This window comes from Phodopus roborovskii, unplaced genomic scaffold (genome assembly GCF_943737965.1).
Source record: "Phodopus roborovskii unplaced genomic scaffold, PHOROB, whole genome shotgun sequence".
NCBI classification, from domain to species: domain Eukaryota; kingdom Metazoa; phylum Chordata; class Mammalia; order Rodentia; family Cricetidae; genus Phodopus; species Phodopus roborovskii.
In genome coordinates, this window is record NW_026126511.1 from 45,317,083 (window position 1) to 45,342,017 (window position 24,935).

Here is a 24,935-nt window from a genome sequence, read left to right on the forward strand (position 1 = left end):
CTTCTCTCTCCCTCTTTCTCCCCCACACCTTTAACTATGGGGAACAATCCGACACCCACTGTGTACTGCTCATCCCACACACTGATCAGTGCTTGGTGACGACAACATTCACAACCCTCTTTGGACTCTGAGCTGCACAACACCATTTCCCCTTGTGTCTCGAAGCCCTCAGAGGAAATCCACCCTGTGGTTCAGGAGCACAGCTCGCTAGAGCTCTCAGAATGCAATGCAAACTTCTGTAGAAGTGTTTGCATGTTTGCAAGACTGCAGCCAAAGCCAGCCTGAGTTCTGTCGGTTGGTTACCTGCTTTGTGACTGGCCAACCAACTTCCAAGTCCCAGTGTCCACATATTTCATAATTTCCTCAAACACAGAATTACTGATAAGATTTAAAAATAATTTCTGTAGAAAATTTTAACAGACCGGTCTGAGAACTATTGGTTCCTTTGTGCTAAGGCTTTAATTTGAAATGTCTGCCAACAGGCTCCTGTTTTGTGTTTGGGGCCTTTTGTTTTGCTTTGTTTCGGTCAAGTTGCGTATGGGTTGGGTTGTTCCTTTGCTTGCTGAGATACTCACCCCTCCTTTTAGTCTGTTCTCTACCATGTGAACAAGCCACTCCCTGCGCTGCTGCTGTTGCTGCTGCTGCTGCTACTGCAGAGGGGCTGCTCTGTGCTGTTTCTGCCAGGGATTTTGGTAGTGGCATCATACATGTAATTACCAGGCCTTTTTGTTCTAATATATATATATATATATATATATATATATATATGTATGTATATGTATATGTATATATGTATGTGTGTATATACATATATATATATGATATACACACACACACAGATTATTGTGTATGTGTTTGTCACAAAATGTGTTTGGAGGACAGAGGATGACTGTATGCATGGGTTTATCTCTTTTTCTCTTAAGCCCCTCCCCATCATGTGACCGCTCACCTGCCAAATGACAGACCTGCATACTAGATTAAATGGCACAACTGGTTTTTCCTTTTCCAGCCTCTCTGCTCCAGGGGATGAACAGCTCTTTGGAGCTCTAATAAATTAAATTCTCCTAGAACTTCCATTTGAGCACCTACTTAAATCAGTTTATTAATGAAACTAAGAACCCCAAAGTGGACCCCAAATTCCTTGGCATTAATATTATAGATGGGTATTTGGGAGTGTAAGAGAGAAAGAGCCATGCCAAGGCATGGAGGTCAGCCAAGTGGTAGACTGTTAATCCCAAAGATGGGAGGAGAAAGACCACCAACACACGTCATCATGGCAAACTAATTAAAACAAGCAATGAATTAAAAGAGAGACTGTTTTACTCATATACATGGACTGCCTCTTCCTAAGGCCTGATTCAAAGAGGTCAGCACTGGACGTGAGGAAGACAACGTTGTTTTTATAGCTCAGGAATAGGGGATTCCCAAATGGGGAATTTGGCAGAAAAAATAGGCAGGGTTATAGGAGCAGAACATAAGCATAACAAAGGCATGGTTGCAAGGTGGTTATAAGGTAGTCATAACAATAGGTAGTCACAGCACCCTTTTAAAACAAAGGTAGGATTGCAAGATGGAACTAACAACAAATTTTAAGACAAAAGTTTAGTGGCTATTTCCTGGAACAGTCAGTACAGGGCCATTTGTAGTTATCTTTACAGGCGGGGCATAGCCCAATCCTTGAGAAACTGATTTAAACGAAAACAGGAATGAACCTAGTTTGTCTTTACTATAAGATGGCTTTCCAACCCAAGATGAAGGAAGGCTAGTTTATCAAGACAAGCAGCCACATGGCAGGGAGGGAGGTTTTGGAGAAAGAGTAAAACCCAAAACTAAAGGGAAGCTGCTTAGAAAAGAGAAAGAACTGGCACTCCTTCCAAGTCAGGACCCAGGAAAGCAGGTGGCTCAAGGGAACTGTAGCCACAGGAAGCAGAAACTCTAGGAAGAAAAAGTACATTGTCTCATGAAAGTGCTAATTATTCCTCTTACCTCTTTGCATGGTTCAAGGTGGATTTGCCTTCCTAGGCAGGGTCCCTTCTCAGAGGTGGTCTCATCATCAGGTGATTCATCCCCCCAATTTGATTGACACTTTTATGTATTGGGTAGCTTGGATGCTAGACCTCCACTCAGGTGATTTCCCTAATGGGCTTCCCAGGAATCCTGAGCAAGGCTGTTGTAACATTATGACTTGCCCTTGTGAAAGGGAGCCTGTACCATCACAGCTTCTTTCTGCACAAGGAGAAGACATTTATTCAAAACCCATAAGATCTTTATCAGGACACAATACTCCCTCACCCTGGTTCTAGACTTCCAGCTCCCAGACCATGAGAAATAAATTTCTGTTGTTTAAACCATTCAGCCTGTGGTATTCTATTATAGTAGTTCAAATGGACTAGAACATGTTCTGTGCCAAAATATAGTGCTGCTGTGTGTTAATTAATAGGGTTTTGCATGATGATAATAATCTATCAATATCATGAGGGATTTATTAAATCCCTCTCTTGGCCCCAAGGGCTTCAGGCATACATACACATAAAATAAATAACACTTAAAAAATAAAAAAGAAATGGGACACATGAGGCAAAGGAGATAGTTCAGTGGGTAAAGTGACCAATATGCAAGCACAAGGATCTGAGTTCAAATCCCTAGCACTCATGTAAGAGCTGGGCACAGCAGCATGTATCTGTAGCACCAGCACTGGAGATGGAAGTGGAGATGAACGGATCCAAAGACTGGCTGACCCACCAGTCTGTTTGAAATGTCAACACACACACACACACACACACACACACACACACACACTAAATGGAAGAAACTTTACATTTGTTCCAATGAAATTTCTCACAGATATTTAGTTACAAAAAGACTTTTTGTTTTACACCACTGGCCTTCCATACCAAGACATCTTCTCTTTTATGGTCTATGCCCTAAGACACTAGCTTTGTCTGGTGCCATTTATTACTGACATGCATAACTAAAGCTGAAAGCCTTAAGGCAGAGTCTGTAGCCACAAAAGTTGAGAGGCTGATAGCAGAATACAACCATGCATCAAACTTGGTCTTTAGAATGCCCAGCATGAGAGGGGCCAGTGCCTGGTACCATGGACTGTGCAGTTCACGAAGTAAATTTCTACCAAAACCAGAATACCAAATTTCTACCAAAACCAAAAACTCTAAGGTTTTGAAAATGCTTTCTCAATAATTCAGTTTGGAAGGATTAGTAACAAAAGAAACAGGAGCTGGAGAGATGGCTATGTGGTTAAGAGCACACACAGCTCTTGCAGAGGACCCAAGTTCAGTTCCCAGCACCCACATCAGTCAGCTCACAACTGCCTGCGACTCCAGCTCCTTGGTGACCTGTCACATGGGTAATTTCATATGTCTACTTGTGTCTGTTGGCTATTTTATTTATAGTGTAGATCATCTCTATCATGTATATATCATCAGGCAGAAAAATATTTGCATTGTTTTTAAGAAAATTAACCAAGAGGATGTGATTAGGTAGGAGTTATTATTACTCCAACACTGAGTTAAATCAAACATCTCTGAAAGAGAATTCTTCTCAGTTGGTTCAAGCAGATAATAACTGCCACCTATTTAGCACTTAGTCTCCTGCCAAGAACTGTACTGAGCACTTTTACACGGTGCCTTGGAAACCCACAAAACACACCTAGATTTGTAGGCACACGCACCACTTTATATTTAAGGCAAGCAGCTAGAGAGGTTAAATAATTCACACAGTTAATAAATATTTAAAGCACTGAGCTGGGTGCTAATTCTTAGTATTATAATAAAGCAAGCTAATCATTTAGTCGGACTGTCTGCATCTTGTTCTTTCCCCCTTTGAGTTTTGTGCAAAATAAGACTAAAACAGCAAACACTGGAATAAAACTGCAGCTTCAGCAACGGTATTGATAAATCCTATCAGCTTTCCCCACTTAAGTGATTGCCCTGCTGGACAAGTGACATTAGTTCTTTCTTCCTTCCTTTTTCCCAGAGTATACAACAGTCCAGGGCTTGTTCCTACCAGCAAACCAGCACTGGCAGAGGGTAAGCCACAACATTCTTATTCATTTTCTCAAGCTCTGAGCTCACAATTCAGAAGGTAGAAAGGATGGAGAGAGATTCCTGCACACTGGAAACAGGAGCTCAGAGAAGAGGCTATTCAACCTAAGCAAAATCTAGTGAAGAGGACAGACATTCAAGGAAAAGTTGCACATGCACTTAATTTATTCTGTTTTCTCTTTGCTGGATGAAACAGAGGTACACAGAAGGCTTCAAGACTCTGTGATGAAAGGATATCCTATGGCTTCCCCCAGAAGCAACATGAATACATACATAGATGTAGCCAACAGCAATAGAGTATCACAGATAAAAGGAAGAAATTATTGGTTTAGGCTCTGAGACAGGAAGACCTGTATAGTGTTCAGCTGAAGAACAAGTAGACGATAGCACAAGGAAATTAGAAAATTGTTACAATGGACATAGACAGGTATGGTATACAGGACCTTGTGGAATGCAAAGGATATACATAATAAGGTTTAGGGCAGTCATTAATATGTTATGAATAGAAAATTGGTGTTATTACAGTCCCCCAAATAGCTTTCATCACATAGCCTTGATTGATACTCTTATCAGGCTAGAATTTTTAAATTTGTTTTATTGATCAATGTGTAATTGTGTGTGCAAGTGCATGTGTGTGTGAAAGAGAAAGAAATAGGAGGTATGCACATGGCACAGCTCTCATATGGAGTCAATTCTCTCCTTTTACCTTTACACAGGTTCCATCTAATTGGGTTTGCATGGCAATCATTTTATGCACAAGGACATCTCATTAGCACCAGAATTTTCAAAGACCGACAAACTCTCTGTGCAACCAGAATTAATTATTCTTGTATATCTCTCATCTGTTCTTAGCAAATTCACAAGCAAGCCGAGCACTCAGAAGCTATTTTTAGTTTCATGATTGACTGGTATCCAAAGGGCTTCAAGTGTATCCTGGAACTTTCATGGAATCCTTTCTGTTGAACAGACTGACCTTCATGTAGCTGCTTCATTTATTCATGCCATTCCCTTTTAAACTTTAAATGAGTAACGAATACAAGATGCCAAAGAAGATTATGCTTCTTGGTCTGTGATTTAGTTGCTAATGGCATGCTCGCATCCATCAACATCATGGCACATTCAATGTGGCAGCCTCTGAGACCATATTTTTCCAGCAAATGTGTCTTCCTCTGGGCAATTGAATTTTTAAATACTTAAACCTCTTTTTCTCCTTCCCCTGCCCCTAGATGGATATGATTATAAAATGCAGCTAATGCCTGTGATCCCAGCACCCAGAAGGTAGACACAGGAGAGGTATTTGAGTTCAACACCAGTTCGAGATACATGCTAAGAGTCTACATCAAAAGTGTGAGCATTTTACAGTTCTTCTGAACATGAGTAAAAACACTCAGTAAATCCTATAAAATCTATTGAACAGCTATTAAAAATTAAACAACTGGATGATTCAGCAACTAAGTATGCTTGATGCCCTTCTATGAGACCTGGGTTTGATTCCCAGCACCTAAGTCAAGCATCTTACAGCTTTCTGCAATTCCAGCTTCCCTGGACCCAACACCCTTTTCTAACTTCCAGAAATTCCTGCACGCATGTGGGCATACACATACAATTAAAAATAAACAGGGTTGGAGAGTTTGCTCAATGGTTAAGAGCACTCGTTGTTCTTGGGAAGTACCCAAGTTTAACTCCCAACATCCACATGGAGGCTCTCCACCTCTTTGAGCACCAGGCATGGTTGCAGTACACGGACATACATGCAGGCAAAGCCCTCTTACCCACAAATAATAAAATAAACATTAAAAACAAAGAAAATTAATGTTTTTAAGTAAAAAGAATGCAACTAGATGCTGTGGTAAAGTGCGTATATGAGAGTATATATTAACTGATCCTGTATATATTAAGCGATTCTTGCTGCAGGCAAAACAAAACAAAAAATAACACGGACATATTAAAGGGTAAGTGATACAAGGCAGTAGGTAGGGTTTCTAAATAAATGATAGTAACCCCAAATACAGTGGAAGCAGAGGAGGGAGTAGTCATTATAGTAAACATACCTCTGTTCATGGGCCCTCTGGAGCAGGGCAAATTTGATAGACAGAAAAGTAGCAAAAGAATTTTATATGGAAACTACTATCCAATGAGCGGGATGGTATATAAAGAAGGATGGAGATGTGCTAACTGCATGAACGAGAAGGATTTAGATGGTAAGGGAGCCTGAGATCATATAATAGAGAGCCTTCTATAACAAGACATGATTCAAGTACATAAAGTCAGAGCTCTACATACAGTGTTGTTATCAGCAGAAGATGACATAAAAATTAAAGTCAAATCCCTAAAATGAGAAAACTAGAACTCAAGCTGTGCATTCAATACATTTTTAATCTACTGAGAACTTAAATCGCATCCGCCTCTGTATTCAATTGCTGTGACCAAAATACATTACAGAGACAATATAAAAGACGCAGGGTTTGCTGTTTTAGAGAAATTTCGCACCTTGTGGAGAGAAGGGATGGTGGTGATGCAACTATGCATATGGTGCAGTAACCTGCAGCTAGTGTTCTCCACTGGCTTGCGAGGAAGCAGGCCCAAACTGGGGGTAGGTAGAAGCTCAAAAGGCCCACCCTTAGTGACCCATTTTTGCCCCCCTCATAAAGCTTCCACAGCTCTGCAAACTGGGAGTCAAGTATTCAAAATGTCTACCTGTAGTGGACATGGACAACACAAGCCATAGCAACCTTAACAAAGCTGTTAAGGTCATTCCCAGCTTTTCCAGCCTGTCTCCTATAGTGTTGGTATTGATAGTATACAATCAAGCACAAAGATAATTCGTTTTGTTCAGCTCCAGAGATCGAACCTAGGACCTCCTGCATGCTGGGTGCTTCATACACTGATGGAGGGAATGAGGGAGGAGAAGGAAGGAAGGAGGAAAGGAAGGAAGAAGGAAGGAAGGAAGGAAGGAAGGAAGGAAGGGAAAGAATAAGCTCAGCAGATCTTAAGAAATGATAAATATGACTTTCACAAATGTATGTTTTTTTAGTTGATACAAAAAAATTTAAACACGTTTGTCCATTTAAATTAACTACAACAAAGAAGTAACTGTATTGAAGTGTTTTCCGGTGGTTCATAGACTCCTGATGAGTCATGATGTTACTGTGAGCTGCAGGAATCACTAGGCATTTGATTGGTCTATGGGAAACCACCCACAAGCACCCACTCCTTCCCTGTGGATGCCAGTCATCCCACAGAGCTCTGCTCCTCTCCTACAGCTTACTCACACCTCCTTCCTGTTGAGTCATTCTCTCTGATTCTCTGCAGTATGGTCTGCAGAAGTCTCTGCAGCATCTACCAAACATTTTTTGTTTGTTTTATTTAAGAGCAACGTCCAAGAAGTAAAACTCATAGAACTTAGGTATATGACTTGATACTTTACATTTTCATTTAAAAAAGACTCGTGTGTGATGTATTAGTGTGGTATATATGAACCTGTGTGTGAGGATGCATGTGTACATGCTCACACACGCAAGGACCCAGATCCTGGATATTTTATTCTGCTCTAGTTTTGTTTTGTTTTGTTTTCTGTTGCTGTGACAAAACACCAAAGCCAGCCTGAGGAAGAAGGGGTTTATTTGAGTTACAGGTTACAGTCCAGGATGGAGAGAAGCCACAGCAGGAGAAGGGGCTTAAGCACCTAGGAATATGCTTACTGGTTTGCTTCCACTGACCTGCTCCACTAGCTCTTTTTATGTCTCCCAGGCCCACCTTCCTAGGGATTGGACCACCCATAGTGGACTGGGCCCTCCTCCATTAACTAGCAATTAAGAAAATGCTTCACAAAATAAACATGGTCACAGACCAACCTGATCAAGGCAATTCTTCAGCTGAAGCTCCCTCTTCCCAGGTAACTCTCTCCCAAGTCTCTCACTGAATCTCCAGCCAGGCTGGCAGCCAGCCAGAGACAGCCATCCTCCTGCTCAGACCCCAACGCACTAGGGTTATAGGTGAGTTAAGCTATTTTTATTTGTTGAGCACTTTTTCAAGTTTTTAGCCATTTCTATTGGTTGTCTTTGATTTATAGGACTTTTTAGCACAAGCACTTTCTTAACTATCTATGTTTCAAATTCTCTCCCAGTTTGTGACCTGCCCTTTGATGCCTTGATGATGTCTTTTGGCAAGCACAAGTTATCTTAATTAGATGAAACTCATTTTTTTTTTATTTACAGTTAGTGGTTTTTATGTGCCAAATAACCATTGCTGCCCAAAACATTCTTCTAAGTTCTTCTCTAAAAACTATCATTTTGATCATAATTATACATGTAGATTCATTTTAAATTAATTTTTATGTGTGAGGTGGGGTACAGGTCAGAGTTATTTATACAATTATCCAATTCTACTTCCATTTGCAAAAAAAGTCCATCTTCTTGTCCATTTAGTTCCTATGTCTTCAACAAAATTCAATTAACAGTAGCCAGTTTTAGATTCCTGAGTAAGGGGGCTGGAGAGATGTTTCAGTGGTTAAGAGCACTGGCTGCCCTTCTAGGGCACCATGGTTCAATTCCCAGCACCCACTTGGCAGCTAACAACTCAACTCTAACTCAATTCTAGGGAATCTGACACCCTCACACCAATACACATAAAATAAAATTAAATAAATTATTTTTAGAAAAGAATCCTGAGTAAGTTTTCCAACCACTTGCACTCTCCTTCAAGGCTGCTCTGTGTTTCCATTCACTTACCAACCTCTATACAGATGAAAATTCTGCTGGGATTTTAACTGGGATAGTGCAGCATGATATATACATACATACATACATACATACATACATACATACATACATACAACTGTCTATAACCAGGGGAACCAAGGCCCTCTTTGGACCTTTGAGGGCACCAAGTATACACATGGTACACAGACATACATATAGGTCAAACATTCATATACATAAAATACAATTAAAAAATAACTGACATCTCATTTAACTTTTGCAGTCAGTGGGTTACATCTCTCCAATTATTGAACTTTTCCTTAATACTTAGTATCTTCCAGCAATATTTGTGCTATCGTGTATAGAGGTCTTACACATCTTTGATGGCTCTACTCCAAGATACTGGAGGTGGGGTGGGGTGGTGCTTTTTAAAATGGCATAGTTTTAAAGTTCCGTTTTTTCGATGGTTTGTTGCTAGTATATAGAAATAAGATATTTTAAAATACTAATGGTGTATATTTTTATGTCTTGCTAAATATACTCACTGGTTCAATTTGTTGCCACATCCTCAATTCTGAATCAAGACTTCCTCCTTTCCAACTTTTGGCTTTATTATTTCTGGGGGGGGGGCATTCCATTAGAGATAGACCTTCTTGTACAATGTCACTTAGGAGGAATAGCAATGGGAATGGTTCCTTTGCTTTCTCTCCAGGCTGTAACTCAGTGTGAAGTCTGATGGATTTCTTTATCACACTGGCAGAGCTTCCTTCCCTTCTTCAGTAAGACCCTTAACCATGGACGGCTGTTGGGTTTATCGATGACTTTCCTTTACACACTGAAACTGTGTGTTTTTTCCTCTTTATTTCATCAATGCAATGAAGTACATTGACTGATCACTCTTAAGGTACCTATTATCCCTGAGATAATTGCCCCACGTGGCAATTACATTTTATGTTTTCTGTATTACTTCTGAGTCTGATTTGTTAATGATAGTTTAGGATTTTTCAATGAAATTCACAAGGAATATTGGTCTATAATTTTCTTGTGATGTTTTTGTCAGGTTTAAGTATTAGAATTGTGCTGCCTTCACTAAATCCTTTGAGGAGTGATCTCCTGCCTCTGAAGTAATGGAGTAAAATCGGTGGTCTTTCATCATTCAGTGTTTGTTTTGGTTTGCTTTTTTAAAAAATAGTGTTTATAGTAAAGAAATTTAGGCTTAAAACTTCCCCCTGAAATTTTTAATTATTAATCCTATTTAATAGGTATAGAATTTTTCAGATTTTGTATTTATTCTTCAATAAATTCCTAAAAGTTATTCATTCAAAGAATTGTATCTTATTTTACTTGTTGAATTTATTTGTATCAGTTCATGCTCTTTTTTCATTATTTAATACCTATAGAATTTAAGATATATTCCTTTTATCCATACTTGTTGTTATAGTAATGAATATATGTTTTCTCCCTTTTATGCCAATCCGGTGAGGTTTATAAAATTTCCAAATATTTTTCATTGATGATTTTTTTAATGATCAACTTGATATTTCTTTTAGTTTATTTTTTTCTTCTAGTTTTCTTTGGATGCATCCATGGTATTTATTTCTCCATCTTTTGTGTCCCAATCATGGGCACTTTCTGGTACTTCAGGATCTTGGAAGCATTATCCTACCTCACATATAGGAGCCACCTATATGAAATGCAATATTCATGAAGGGCTCCATCCCTGAGTTTTAAATATTTAGAAAGCATCTAGCATGCACTCTAAGCAGCCCAGAACAATTAACATGCCTCTAAGCTCCTAGACCCTGGCTGGATGGGCTGACAGCAATGTTTGCTTTCACTTATTTAGATTCTATGAGGTCTGCTTTCCTTGTAGGGTGACCTTGACATATCTGTCTCTGTTAAAAATACATTACGAAAGAAGAATAACAGAATCATAGAGAGTTTTCCTTGCAAGTTTGAAGAAGAAAAGGGAGGAGAGAAAACAGCAGGACCTTGAAACATTATAGTTTGTAGGGAATGAAAATAGGTCAGCAACATGTACAAGGCAATATGCTATGGTCAGGGAGGAACTTTCCAGTATATTCAGTTATATGGTAGTGCATGGTCCTCGGGAGCAGAGGTAAGCAGGGGCCAATGAGCCATTGTTAGAGAGAAGTGTTAATCAGTGGACACCAATAGAGAATTTCCTCTCAGAAAGGGTGCCATTTCCTGTCACACTGGGAGAACAGGTTTGACTGGTTTTAGTAGGGAGATAAAGCAGGAGCTAATCATTTCATCTCAGCAGAGGGGCAGTTAACTATGCGCCTGGCCATCAAGAGATTGCTCCTCAGGGAAGCTCACAATGAGCCCAGTTATTCTGGCTCTGTTCACCCTCTGGATTCTCGGCATCTCACTGGACTTCTAACAAAACATCTCACTACACTATGGAACCTATTTTTTTTACTTTCTGCTCTTTTCCACTGAGCTTTTCTGAATGTCTCTGTCTCCTTCCAAATCTTATACCAGCTTTCCTGCTTCTTGATTTCAGCCTGGTTGCTACAGTATCCTGATAACCAGAATTTTTGAACTTTCTAAGTAGCAGAGACTGGCCTTGAACTCCTGATTCTCGTGCTTCCACCAGCTGAATGCTTGGATAACAGGTACACACCATGGTGCCTAGCATACCCCAATGATACACTATAGTTTGAACACTAGGCTCTCCAAGACCAATATGAACAAAAATGTTCTTATCTTTCAGTTAGTTCATCATAAGTGATTTCCACTAAGTAGGCTGTAGACTGGAAACATCACCTACTCTGCCCTGGTTTCTGAAATATTATTCTCCTCCCAATCTAAAGAAAAAAATGATCTGGTTTTAAAAGTGTCATTTCTAGGAAGAAAGCCAGGGCTTAATTTGCCTTTTTATTGAGATTTATATCGTGTCTTTGATGTTTCAAAGCAAAAGTCACTGGGCATGGTTGACTCTGTCATTAATATTCAGATGCTAACGTTCTGCTATTACTGCACCAGGAGGTTGTTGCAGACATATCGATCCCAGGAATTTATTTATGGGGCTGTATTCCGGGAATTGTTGGGAGGGGGAAAGAAATCAAATATTGGTGACACTCACCCCTCAAATTAAAATGCAGGGAACTGTGCCCAATATTGCATTGAATCAATAGAGTCAATCAATGAGTCAATCAATCAAATTTGATTTATTCATCCAATAATTTATTCAGTCAACAAATGTTGGTTAAATTGAGGAATTGTAAGTCAATGAAGGATTTATTGATCACATATTATTTGCAAGGACTGGGTAAAAAGGATCTTTGCATAGGAAGCTCACTACTAAAGTGAGAGATGGAATTACCATACATAAGCTAGTAGACACTATACAGCGAATTCCATGGTAGCAGTGACTAATGGCATGGGAATCATTACCAGTGCTTTTTATAGAAGATAATGCATGCAAACAGAACCTTACACAATTGTTGCGATTTGGTGGGATGGATGAGAAGTGGACGTGATGTTCTAGTTGAGAACAAAGTTAAACTCATCACAGAAAATAAAACTGAGCATGGAGAACTGATGGAGAAAGGTGAGACACTTGTAATTTGAAGAACTGGAAGTAATACCATAAATGAGAAGCTTATTACGATATAATGGAGCGATGATATACACAAATGTCTCGAGTATGCTTTTACTATTGAAGTAACATGATGAAACATGAGTTTACGTAGTATAAGAGAAAAGGAAGGTATTCTGACTAGATTCCATGTCAACTTGATACAAGCTAGAGTAATTTTGGAAGAGGGAACCTCAATTGAGAAAATGTCCCCATCAGACTGGCCTATAGTGCATTGTCTTGTTTGATGATTGATGGGGGAGGGCCAAGTTCACTGTGGGCAGGGATACCTCTGGGTTGGTGGTCCTGGGTGCTAGAAGAAAGCAGGCTGAGCAAGCCATGAGAAGCAAGCCAGGGAGCAACACTTCTCTGTGGTCTCTGCACCAGCTCCTATCTCCAGGTTCCCACTCTGCAGTCCTTGGTGAAAGTCATGTGATCAGGACAGGTAAAGCCCAAATAGAGCCTTCCTTCCTCAGGCTGTTTATGGTCATGATGTTCACCACTGTGATAGAAACTGAACTAAAACAAGGAGTAAGAGGGCAGCTCAGGGTTATTATACCTGCCTGGTGCGCATGAGTTTCAGATTATTAAATATGAACAGTTTGAAAAATGGTGGTGTTACTAAAGGGAATTGGGGGTATGGGGGAGGAGACAGTGATGCAATTATGACATTAGCGTGCATATTTGTACTCTCAGAGAAAGGAACCCTAGGTTCTTAAAGATAAATAACTGGGATCTTGGTGCAAAACTGATGAGGAGATATGAGCAGTTCACATATGGCCTCCGAGAAGGTTCTCGGGGTGTTGCTTCATGTGGAGTGGGTGGATGTGCACAGTGAAAACAAGCTCTGTATTTCAACACCCATGGCAACTGCAGTCATAGCACACAACACGGTCTGGAGAGTGAGGGCACAGTGTATCGTATCGTCATAGGAGAACCAGACACTGAAGGGTATTGGAAACCAGCATAGGATTTCACAGACCACAATGGTAAAAGGTGTGGGAGGGAGGCGTGAATGGAACACATATCCGTAGTGTCAAATTCAGCAAAAAATCCAAGATAACTATGAGCTAAGAATAGACTGTGTGATTTCCAAGCCCCAGTGGTGTCCTCAGAGGAGAGAGTTCACAGAGGACCAAGGTTAACATAGAAAACACTGTGGAAGAGAATAAGTGGAAGTGGAAGCTCAGCCTTCCCGTGCTCTCTCATTGCCCCTCTCTTCCTCAGTTCTCCTTCTCTGTATCCTCTCTGCCTGCCAGCCCCGCCTATTCTTGCTGCTACCTTGATACTGGCCATTCAGCTCTTTATTAGACAGCCAGGCGGTTTAGACAGGCAAAGATTCACAGCTTCACGGAGCTAAACAAATGCAGCATGAACAAAAGTCACACACCTTAAAATAATATTCCACCACAGGAATCCGTGAGTTAAAAAAGAGGGGGAGGGAGGGAGGGAAATGTGAAGTTCAGAAGGGGTGTATCTGGGTGAAATTAGCAAAAGTAGTGGGGAGTTAATATATATTTTAAAACATTGTATTATGAAATTCTTAAAGAAATCATAAAATATCACATCTATATATATGTGTGTGTGTATATATATATGTATACATGTGTATAAGCATATGAATTATATAACCAAGTCTAAGATCACAGGGTCTAAACACAGCAGGATGTAGACTCCTGAAGAAAATAGGAGCCAAGAACCGGAATGGTCAGCACTGGACAAGGGCTGCCTAGTTGCTTGTAAATTGATATAAGGGCTCCACTGAGTGAGTCTGATTATCTGAGTCGGGAAGGCACTCAGGAAAATCATCCCAACAGGAGCCCACACTTAACCTAGAGCAGCCAGTCCCTTGCTTCTACAGTGCTGCTGCCTAAGGGGATGCCCTGCATCTTTTGAAAGCAATACAGAAATTATCTAATTAAGGTTAACAAAGTGTTAAGGCTGCTGAGCTTCTGAGTGTCCTTTGATGCTCTCCTTTGCTCCAGGCATGAAGAGGGTGTATTGCTCATCTCTGGTCCCATGAAATAGTTCATTCTCTAATAGAAGATGCATTAAGACCCTAACACTAGGTGGAGGAGAAGGCTCAGATAGTAACAGTACTTAAGGACAGGAGTTGGGATCCCCAGAATTCAAGTGAAAAAGATGAGTATAGATTCCCAGCTATGTAGAGATGGAAACAGAGGGAACTCTGGGGCTCACTGTCCAGTCAGACATGGTGAGTTCCACTGGAAGGAGAAACACTGTCTCAAAAAGCACGGTGGTGGGTAGCAGCTAAAAAAAGAATGCCATTTGAGGCTTCTCTCTCTCTCTCTCTCTCTCTCTCTCTCTCTCTCTCTCTCTCTCTCTGTTTCTCACCTCTGTCTCTCTCTAGGTGCCTCTTTATCTCTGTCTTCTCTCATCTCTGTCTCTCTGTGTATCTTTCTCTGTCTCTCTCTCACTCTTTTTCTCTCTGTCTCTCTCTGTCTCTCACATCTCTCTGTCTCTCTGTGTCTCTGTCATCTCTCTATCTCTCTGTCTCTGTCCCCCTCTCTCTCTCTCTCTCTCTCTCTCTCTCACACACACACACACACACACACACACACACACACACAGAGTGTATGCCTGTTCCTACACTCTGCTAAAGGCAGTATAAAACTTCGTGACCTTCAAGCTAGGACTTTGCAGAAAAAGGGTTGGTTCTGACCATATTAAAATGCTTAGAGCATTCATTGGTGGCCTTTTTAGTTTAATTCATTGTCACGAAAGCAATTCTGGCCAAGAATGCAACAAATTTAAAACCACTGCTTGTCTTGATATCTTAATGTAAATTATTTATACTCTTTCATCCTGGTGAAGGGAGGGGAAGTGGATGAGTCAGCAGTTTCTTTGCAGAGCTGAGAACAAAAAGCATCTGCATAGCAGTAGCAGGGATAAGAAAAAGGATATAGCTGCTTCCCTATGGCCGCTACTTCCAAACCATAGATTCCCAGTATTTCCCCTTAAAATGACTAGATGCTGGGCCAGGAACAGTTGTCCTAATTAACCAGTGGTACATGGGAGGCAGCTCAGCTCTTCTGTTGCTGTAAGAAACCAAACGGTGTCCCTAAGTGGCAACAGAGCATGATCCTCCAAGGACAGTTTCTCCCACCCCTCTCTTAGTGCCACCTGGAGTCCTGTGTGGCATTGCCTCCTATGCGTAGGCATCTTTACTCCTAGGCTCTAGTGGGCTGGAATGAAGAGAACAAAAGAATTCGCTAATACACAAATGTCAAGGAGCATTTGGGAGAATGGAGCCTCTATTATACAAGCTTAAGTCTGGTTGTTGCCTATGAGAACATTGTTCTGGGATTATAACTTTAAAAAAATAAATATGTTCATTTAGAGTGGTCTCAGGGGTGGGACAGGGTGCCCTTCAGAGTGTTGCCTATCGGAGAGCACGGCAAAGTATAAAGTCTACCTTTGTCTGGAGGTAATCAGAGGAGACAGGGAACCCTTCCAGAAGAGAGGAGACAGATGACAATGGATTCCAAAGAGAACCCCTTTTAGCACTATTTAGAGACATCTTTATCCACTATGGAGGCAGAAGATACAGGCAAACTGCTGTGAGTACATCCATTGTTCATCTGATAACATTATTCATGAATTCTTTTCCTGACTCATTCAGCACACACCCTGCCCAGGCCCCCACTGTGACAGACACTTTCTGTGAAAGAAGCTCAAGGAGGAATAGCCAGCCCTGTGTGTGTCCAGGGCCCAATGAGAAGGACGGACACCTGAAAAGGAGATTATGAAACACTGGTTATATAATGCTGAGGGTGATGTGGAATCACCGTGAACAGAGAACGCCTGAGAAGTGATTTGATTTTTAACATGATGTGTTGCCTTCCTCCTAGTCTAATAATGTGTTCATTATTAAAGCCTGGAAAATATAGCACAGCACTAAAATGGTCAACACTCACTACCCTCCGACAACAATACCTCATGTAGCAGAAATGATTTCCTTCCTGTGTGCCTAGTACATGACCAGACACATTTTATACAGGGACTAAGCCTTAACTAGAGAAACCAGGAGAGAAATCCTTCTCAGTGCTGCAGATGGACCTGAGACTAGAGTGTGAGAAAGGGGACATGGAGACACTCTGTTCCATAGCTTCAGGCCTTCAGTTTAACCTCATCTCTGTTATTACTATTATTTATTACTACTACTACTACTACTACTATTATTATTATATTGCTTTACTACTAGCTACCTCTACTATTCAACGTCTCTAGGCTCCTTGCTAGCTTTCTGAGCCTGGGATCCTCACCTAATGGGATCCTCTAATCTAAAAGATCAAGGTTGGTGCATTTAAAAACCATGTCAACCAGGTAAAATGGGGGCATATCCATTCTCAGTATACTTAAAGAGTCCTGGCATTATGTATAAAAGATTATTGAAACTGCATGCTTTACTTAACAGTTTCTCCCAGACTAAAAATCCTCCATAAATAGCAGCTTGGGGAACCGAAGGAGCAGGCAGATTTACATAGACGCGAATTGCTTAGATGTGTGGGAGGTTAGGGCCTGAGCCCCAGCTCCTTCAGATGGCTTGATGAACTAAAGCTATTGTTATAAGCTGGTTTCTTACACACACACACACACACACACACACACAGAGACTCCCCCCACCCCCCACTCCCACCTCCTTGCACTGCATGTCATTAGCATTCAGTACCAAATGTGCAGACTTGGATGACTGCAGCAATGGCCACTTTGAAAACCCCACTGGGTCAGAGGAATTGACTTTGGCCTGAAGAAGGTGAAGGATTACAGGAAGTCTTAACTATTAATTAAAGCATGTACCATCCAATGTCCTTTTTTCTTAGCAGAAAAGAAGTACATACAATCCACAAGAATGGAGGCACATGGAGAAACTCTTCTTGGTCTTTTACTCCCAGCCTGATAATGATGAGGATGAATAAAAGGCTGCAAGATCATAGAGTACCTGTGCCTAGCCTTTAGCTCTGGTTCCTACAACCTAAGCACAATGATCAATTAAGATCATTTCCAGTGCCTGTGAAGCAGAATTTGATGTGAAAAGCCTGGGTCCAAACAGCGGGAATTCAAGGATGTGCAGGTAATGTCATTGGGTTCCTTGGGAAGTGGAAGGTTCAAATACAGCTGCATGTGATCATTCATCTGGAAAGCCGTGCTATAGTAAAACTCTCTGAAAGGCTAGCAGTTACAGGCACAGGCAGGCTGGAGCAATGGCTTGGCTGTTGTGAGACCAGCTCACAACCAAGAAGACAAATGTGGGGGGTGGTGTTTCTGTGCTTTGCTGATTCCAAAAAACCCCAGCAAGGAATTTTATTCTCTCACAAACACTATTTTTGAGAATTAATTCTCTCAAAGAATATCCATCACCCCCCACCCCCACCCAAGTAGCAGTGGGATTTCTTAGCTTCAAAGACATCACTGTGAAGGAGATGCTGCTCTCAAAGTCATTGGTTCATTCAGTAGGCTGGTACTAAGTTGATGTCTCTAGCAATTTTTAAGGAAATACCCAGATGCTTCTAAGAGCCTTTTGAATATGTATGATTTAAAGATTAATTATGTTAATCCAGACCAATTGATCACCTACTCCTATTTAATTAACAATAAGGGAGCATGACAGGAGATGGGTTATTAGATAAGTTCTTTATCAAAGAATAAGGAGAAAGACAGCACCTGATGGATTTGAGGGGCTCCCAAGGGAAAGCCTGGGGGAGCCTTCTGTGAAGCCGGTCAAGGTGTCTTTGTTCTGAACATAGTAAACTGTAGCCTCTGATGGTGATGCATGTCTTACCATAAGCAACCCAGGAATCCTTCTGCATCCAAGTCTCTAATGCAGAGATGTCTCTTCATTATGGAGCCCCCTATTATCATCTCTGACCATCCTAAGCAAACGTTATACAACATCTCTAGTGATGGGGTGTCCTTCTCAGATCATCAATATCTCCTGGTAGAATTACACTAATGGATTTGAAATCCAGTCCCTCCGTTGTTCAGAAGCACTGTATTCCTCAAACTGAGCATCCACTTGTGGTAAAACAGGCGGCTTCATGGATGGCTCTGAAGACACTAAAGGAAGATGGCTAAGGATCTCTGATGCCAAATGGATTCCAGCAGCAAATTCCCTTCTAGCTTTCAAAAGGAAGACATGTGAAAGTTAACCCTGAGAGAAGTGGCAGGCCATGCACAAGAAAGTGAGGCAAAATCCCTAGCACTTAGGATGGTAACAGCATTGCCTACTATTTTTGAACATTCAGTTTGGTGGACCTACAAGAGAGGTAGTCCTCATGTAAAGGGAGACTCAGCAGGAAAGTAGGACTTGGGATTGGGTCATAAGTGAGATACCAGAATAGATTCTCAGTTTATTGGGCCAGGAAATCAAGGATTTGTAGCAGAAGCAAAGGCTAGAGTTTACATTAAATTTTCTATGGACTTTATGTTTTAGAGAGTCTTTGAGGTCACAGAAAAATTGAGTAAAAGGCACAGAGGTTTCCTCTCCATCCCCTTGCCCAACACATGCAGAGCGTGGTATGTTTGTTTCAATTCCCAAATCTAAACTTGACAATGTTGTCAGCCCAAATCCGTAGGGTGGATTAGGGCCTGTCATATGAAAAGGAGTTGTGAACAACATTTATTCACTACATGCAGCACTAACAACAGACTAAAGAAATTATCCTACCAAAGTCTAGCTTGGTGAGTCAGTGGGTTTCCTGGGGTTACTTGCAGGAGCATGGATGACTCAAAGGCAGATGCATCACCAAAATTCCATCTTAACATAGATGACGACTCATAAAGCTGTGCTCCCAAGGGAGTTCCAGGTCCAGCTGGCAGGCAGCTCCACTGGAGAGTCTCCTCTCTCCAGCAGTAGTTCACTGGTTTTATAATATTCAGATGGGGCCTTGTGAATCATACATTTATGAACTTAATCCAGTTAGTTTCCTGCAATTTAGAACTCCCTACCGCCTCTAGGAGGTAACATTTAACCTGAAGAAAATGGCTACACAGCTATGTAATCTTGTGTTGCACTCTATGGGTTTCAACACACAAAATTGATCATCACACAGGACAGTTTTCACTGCCTGCCTTACTTTTCTCCCAGTTGTTAAAATACCTTGAGAGCAATTTGAGGGGAAAGAAGTTGATTAGATTCAGAGCTCTAGGGTATAACCCAGCATAGCAGGGGTCTCATGACAGCAAAAGCTTGAGAGAACTGGTCTCATAACATCCATAGTCAAGAGCAGAGAACAATGGATATATATATATATATATATATATTGCTCAGTTCACTTTTTCCACTCACAGTTCAGAATCTGCTGCATAGGGAATGGTGTCACACACAGTGGGCAGGGTTTCCCATCCCAATCATCATATCAAGACAATGCCATACAGGCATGTCCAGTGAAATCTAGACAATCCCTGACAGATGTACCCAGAGTCCCAGAGTGTCCAGTTTACAATTAATGGTAACCATCATACGGCTCTAAAAACCCTCTCTGAGCTGCACTTTGTCCTTGGTTTTCTCTGAATTCCTAGAAACCACTGATCTTCCTTCTATCTCCATAGTTCTACATTTCCAGAATGTTACTTAGATGAAATCACAGTTTGTAGCCTTTTCCAGTTGTCTTCTTTCATCTAAGATCACTCTGTATCCTATTTATAGCCCATCGTGTGTGTGTGTGTGTGTGTGTGTGTGTGTGTGTGTGTGTGTGTGTGTGCATGTGTCTGCAACAGAGTGTGTATCAAAGTCAGAGGACAATCTCAGGTGTTGTTCCTTGCCTTCTATCTTGTTTGAGCTGAGACAGGGTCTCTGGTTGTTTGTTATAGCTTTTTTATAATTTATGTTATAGCTAGCTGCCCTGTCAGCTTCCTTCTGTCTTGTCTCTTACCATAGGAGCATTACAATTATAGATACATGCTTCTATGTCCTGCAGATCTGAACTCAAGAGTTCATACTTGCCTGGCAAATGGTTTACTCATTAGGCCATCACCTCAGCCAAAGCAATACACTGTGCTCTGGATATGCCGCAGTGTGTACATTCACTTTCCAGAGCTATCCTGGCTAGTCCAACTTTGAGCTGAGTAGAGCTGCCATAAGCATCTATATGTGAGCCCTTGGATACACCCCTTTGAGAAATGACATTGTTTATCTTCCCACTTGGCTCTTTTCACAGTGACTTGGATCTTTCCTTCTTTCTTCTCCTCATGGAACCCTGCAGTTTATGGTTTCTCACTCTCCTGAGTCAATGCCGTCTTAGAATCAATAGATCCAAAGGTTAAAGAAAAATTTCAGCCTTCAATGTTGGAGGATTTATTCAACACTAGTGAAAGCCAGTCCAGAGAGGTCAGTTTGCCTGGAGGAGGGAGCCTGTGGCCAGGCCTCAGACACCAATGCTGTCCCTCATCCCCCTCAGGCCTCACTGAATCTTAGACTTTTGGAATGGGATTTCAGAGGTTTCTTCCTTGGAGTTCTGAAGTAGACTACAGTCACCTGTGTGGAATGGTCAAGTGTGATGAGGAAGCTAAGAGCATGGATCAGATGTAGAGAAGGTTACTGAACTGTGAAAATGTTTGTGGTTACATTTTTCCAAGGCTACACTTGTGTGTTGTGTTGTTCACTTACAAGTAGATAGAAGGGATTCTGTCCCCATTGCATTGCTGTGAACTATGAAAGTGACTCGGGCCATTAGCAGTCCAAGCTATAAAATAACTATTCCTGCCTGAAAGGAGAGAGATCGCTTCTCCTAATGCTTCTCCAGAGTTAAATATGCCCTCTACATGTTCCCTAGAGATGGGAGTCCCCAAGGTGGCTCCACAGTTGCTCCCCAGTCTGCCAGGCCACCTGGAGATACATGTTGCGTAGATGAGATGTAAGAACCTACTACGTGGTGTCAAACTTATTTCTGTGTTTATATCTTCTATTAATTAAAATATGATTCCACTCATGTGGTACAAAAAGAGACCTGACCCCCAACCTCCACATGTTTCCTGGGGCACCCCATTCCCACCTCTAACATACATACACACACACACACACACACACACACACACACACACACACACACAGATGAATAGATACAAAAAGGTAAAAATAAAACCATGGATGTCTCCTTGAGTATAACAAGTGTGTGACAGTTGAGTCTCAGTGTGGATTTGGCCTTTGTTAAAAAAAATCAATCTCACATGTTAAATGGCATCTGCCTTGAATTCTGCCTGTGTTTGTTTGTTTTGTTTTAGATTTTCCCTTATGCTTTCTTTCCAATTGAGTTTTCTTTAAATGTGTTGGAAGTTGGGGTTTTGACCTATGTGATTTTTTTCCTGGAATGTAGGGGATGTGACCTGGGTTTAAGTCTGTTCTCTGACAGAGGGCAAGTTACTTACTCCCTTATGCTGAGAACGTCTAGTGTGAGACATGTGTAATAAGATGTAATAAGATGGGAGAATTAGATAAGTCAATGCCTGTGAGAGCCTTAGCATAATGCAACCCATATGGCCAGTATGTGATAAATGTTTTATTTTTTTAATTCTCTTGTACGTTGCATGTCATTTAATATTTGCATTTTAGTCCAACAATACTTGCTTTTCAACAGAATAATCTGAACTATTTTTCTTACTCATCCATATGGCTACTATGCAATAAATGTTGATTGTTTTTTAGAAATTTTCTCTTATAAATTGCACACAATTTAATTGCATTTTCGTCCAATGACATTTGCTTTTCAACAGAATAATCTCAACTGTTCTTCATAGTCATGCATTTTAGGCATTAAATGATTTCAACTCCAAAAAAGTATGATTCCAAACCAAAGGATGTGCTTAATAGTCCATTTTCTGTTGCTATAGAAAAATACTCAAGACAGAATAGTTTATAAAGAAAAAAAGTCTTGTTTTGACTCAGTTCTTGAAGCTGGGAAGGTGTCAGTATCTTCTTGCTGCTGACAAGGATCCATGTACACCATGAAGAGAAAAGGAAGAGACAGATGCGTGTGTGGACAAGGAGGGGACAAATGAGCCAGGCAGCTCTCAGACAACCCATATTTGAGGCAGCTAACATGGACCTCCAGGAATGACATTAAACTCCTCATGAGGTGGATCCCACATGACCTCATTACCTTCTAAAGCTACACCATCACATTGACAATTTAAATTTAAGATGTAGCAACAAGCTATCAGTAAATATTTGCTAAGTGGCATATGCATAGAACTGAGGGACAGCCGTTTCGTGTGTTTGTGCTATTAGGAAATTGGAATGAAAATATGATCCTGCCCTTGGGTCTGCCAGCTTTGACTTCTTTTTTTTGCATGGGCTGTTATAGCTATCTCATTTAGAATAACTAAACTGTTTCAATAAACATCTTGACTGTATTTATTCCTGAGGGTTCCTGTCCTAGGAAGCAGATGCATAGATCATATGGTAATGAGGGAGAGAATCAATTGAGGCCTTCATAGCTTCCTCAGGAAAAACTACTTAGTATGAATACTTAGTAAAAAATAATACTGTTTTGCTGAGTATTTATGCTGTCATATTATAGAAATAAAAAAACCAGAGAGGATTGTGGCAGTATCAAATGTAACTCCTGGAACATCACAATCTTAATCAGGGTGACTGGAGTATGATTGATAAGAATGGGAGGGATAAGAAAGGGAAAAAGTAAAGGGCGATAGAGAGCTATGTGGTCCTTAGATAAATCAGCAGTTTTGTGAGCATCCTCATGAATGCTGCTGCAATAGAATCCTGGATCCCTCTGGACTCAGGGAGGATGCACAGTTGGTTACCCTGTGTGTGTGTGTGTGTGTGTGTGTGTGTGTGTGTGTGTGTGTGTGTGTGCGCGCACGCGCGCGCGCGCGTGCATGTGTGACTGATATCTAACCAATTCCTGTCAGTGAATATCTACATCTCCCATAAAGAGATGCTGTCCAAGGAAGAGCTTAACAATAGCACTTGCATGATTGCATGTGAAGGGAAACTGAAGAAAGTTTTTTTTGTTTTGTTTTGTTTTTTGTTTTTTTAATGTGGTGCCAATGAGAAAGGGAAAACACAAATCCTAGAGCACTGGGTTAGAGGACACTTTCCCACATGTACAGCCACAAGCAGGGTCTGCTGCAAATTATTGTGGCCTCTGTTTTCTCATCTCACCAGTAAGCTTACCTAATCTTTAATATCCCTTCTTGATATGTGATCTTAGAGCTCCCACTGATTTCTTCTCATAAATGTTGATGTTAGGTTTTCTAATGACAGGTTTCTAATGTTAGGTTTCTGTATGACAAAGCATTAATTCGTCCGTTGTTCTTCCATAAAAGGAATATTTATTGTCTACTGTAATCCTGTAATGTCTCCATATTGTACCTACCTCCCTGAAAGCAGGTTCACTTTTATTTTTCTTCTGTCTAACTCCCTGTCACTGGATGCTCAATAAATGCCTGTTGGATTGACTTGAATAGGATCCTTCAGTCCAAGCTACAGGTTAGACTTGGTTTTAGTGCAATCACATCATTTCTTTAGAAATGGCCCTGGAAGGGTAGGATGATAGCTCTCCAAGTAAAGTGCTCTCCTTGCATGTGTGAAGATGAGTTCAATGCCCCAGAACCCATTAAAAAAAAAAAAAACAAGCTGGACATGATGGTGCACACTTGTAATCCCAGAATTGCAGAGACAGACGGATGCTTGGGAATCACTGGCTAGCCAATATAGTTTGGTGAGTTCTAAGCCATTGAAAAAATAAGACAGTGTCTGAAGAATCATGCCAAAGGTTGCCCTCTGGCCTGTACACACACATGAACACACATGCATGTGTGTGCACACACACTCATTCAGTTAAGTTGTTCAGGGAAACTGTTCTCAAAGAATCTGAAACACAGAAGGTTGCAAGTAAATGGTGGCAACCATTTTCCTCTCAGTTTATCTAGGTGTATAGAGTTCTGCTCTGTAACCTCTTCAATATGAATCCAATTCATAACCACACGTATCTCTCCTAAACTAACACTGCTTTGGTGCAATTCTTAGATGCTCACTGTGTAGGAAATTATGCCCCAGTACCTCTCTAGTAGCATGAAAATGCATCACAGCTCAGTGGACAGGCCCCAACCCACTAGATTGAATTTCAGAGTAGCCACTAACAACAAGCTGTTATTGGCAAGTGAATTTAAACCTCTGTGAAACCTAGTTTTCTTTTGTACATACCAAGTATCCATCTTCACTTTACAAACAACATCTATTGAGTCATTTGAGGGCAGGCATTTGACAGGCTGCTCACCACCTAGGAAGTTGCTAAAGGCCATATCTGTAATAGTTTACTTGAAAATGCCCGCTGAGGCTCAGATGTGTCAATACTTTGTCTTCAGCTGGTGGCACTGTTCAGGAAGGTTTAGGAGGCATGGCCTTAGGAAGCAGTGTATCACTAGGGGTAGGCTTTGAAGTTACAAAGCTGCATACCATTTCCAGGTTGCTGTCTTTACCCTGTGTTTGTTGTTCAAGATGTGAGCCCTCAGCTTCCGCTCCAGCCACTTTACCTGTTGCCTGCTGCCTCCACTCTGCCACCATGGATTGAAACTGTAAGCCCAAAT